General features: G+C 34.7%; 1 protein-coding gene across 3 annotated transcripts in view; it reads left to right on the top strand.

Annotated features, from left to right (window-relative positions):
* Positions 1 to 702, top strand: part of LOC137992254 (AT-rich interactive domain-containing protein 3C-like) — a 21,649-nt gene extending 20,947 nt beyond the window's left edge. For 2 of the 3 annotated variants that reach the window (XM_068837470.1, XM_068837471.1), the window contains exon 9: positions 1 to 702. This exon is cut by the window's left edge and continues 2,572 nt beyond it. The gene's annotated coding sequence lies outside the window, so the exon portion shown is untranslated. The other variant, XM_068837472.1, reaches the window with a different exon arrangement.
* The last annotated feature ends 718 nt before the right edge of the window (positions 703 to 1,420 follow it).

Here is a 1,420-nt window from a genome sequence, read left to right as displayed (position 1 = left end):
TACGTCATGAAGTATCTCTACCTTGTTTGTCTCTTGGTTTCATGTTGTATTGAATAACCACATTTTTAAGTGTCGAATTTAGTAGGGTTTTTATTTCTTTTTAAGCTGCCTCATGGCTTAACCTTGCATAGCAGCTGTTGGTAGAATCAGTGCCTTTCGTCACGCATTCCTCCTTACGAGAGACCGGATTGCATGACAAAACCAGTAACTCGAAGTTTTAAAAAAAAATATTCGTTAAGTTTTTGTTTTTGTTTTTTTATCGTATTTTTTTTATACAATCGGCAAAATTGTCAGCTCCGAAAAGCTTTCCATTGATTAGTTATCAGCCAATACTGTGTAAACTAGCAAAATTGATTATTATATATAATAAGGTAATACTGAAAATGACACTTTTAGAATTTGTCTTTGCTTCAATTAAATAAATATTCAAAGTGTAATTAGGATGAAAAATATTATTACTACATATTTTTAACTCAAGATTCCCAGTCATTTTCTTTTTAGTTGTCTGCTTTGTTTTACTCAATTTTAGTTAATTTTAATTAAAGTTGTCCAGCACCGTGGTAATTTTGTAATGTACTTACGGATTCCTTTGTGAATATTTTTATATTAACTATGTCGGTGATGAAACGTTATGTCCATTTACACATACACAAAAATAAAGTCTTACAAAATTTTCTTGACGATTTTGATTTTTTTATTAGGGAGCTCTCGAAAGCGGGTTACCCAGCTTGGCACTGAGAGGTTTTCTTGATTTCTCTCTTGAGTGTAGGTAAAGGAGACTTCTTCACGGATCCAGAACTTTGCACGAATTTTTTAAACTTTTAACCGGTTTAAACCCACTTTAACTTAAACAGGGTTTTCGTTTCCCATTCCATGTCCGGTACTTTGATGCCAATATTTGACGGGTTTGTTATATTTTTTAATTATGAAGTTTTTCTTTTACTTATTTTTTAAAGAGAGTTTGAGTGAACTCCAGCCTTGCCTGGGAAACTGATCCTTGGATTCCAGAAACACTGGAAACAACTACCCCCAGGTAGCTTGCTTCCGGTGCTTTAACCCGTTGACTCCTGGTGAACTTCAACTACGGGTAAACTTCAGAAAATGGCGAGAGATTACCAGAAAGATAAATCTGTAATTTACTTTTAAGTTGTTTGTTGTAAAAACTCTTATTATTTATGTTACTAAATTTGCAAATGCAAACAACGAAGCCCTGTTAGGGGTTATCAGGATACGGGATATTTAGGTAAAAAATTATAAGGATACCGGATTTTTTTTTTTTTTTTGGGGGGGGGGGGGGGGAGGGGGGGGGAATTGACGAGATACGGGATAGTTTTAAAATAGACACGCATTGCGTACGTGTGGTAGTGCAGTAACTTGACAGTGTTTTCGTTTTTTTTCCATAACTGTCAACTGAGCTGCG

Source organism: Montipora foliosa, chromosome 2 (assembly GCF_036669935.1).
Source record: "Montipora foliosa isolate CH-2021 chromosome 2, ASM3666993v2, whole genome shotgun sequence".
Lineage (NCBI taxonomy): Eukaryota > Metazoa > Cnidaria > Anthozoa > Scleractinia > Acroporidae > Montipora > Montipora foliosa.
This window is presented reverse-complemented; position numbering and strand designations above follow the sequence as displayed.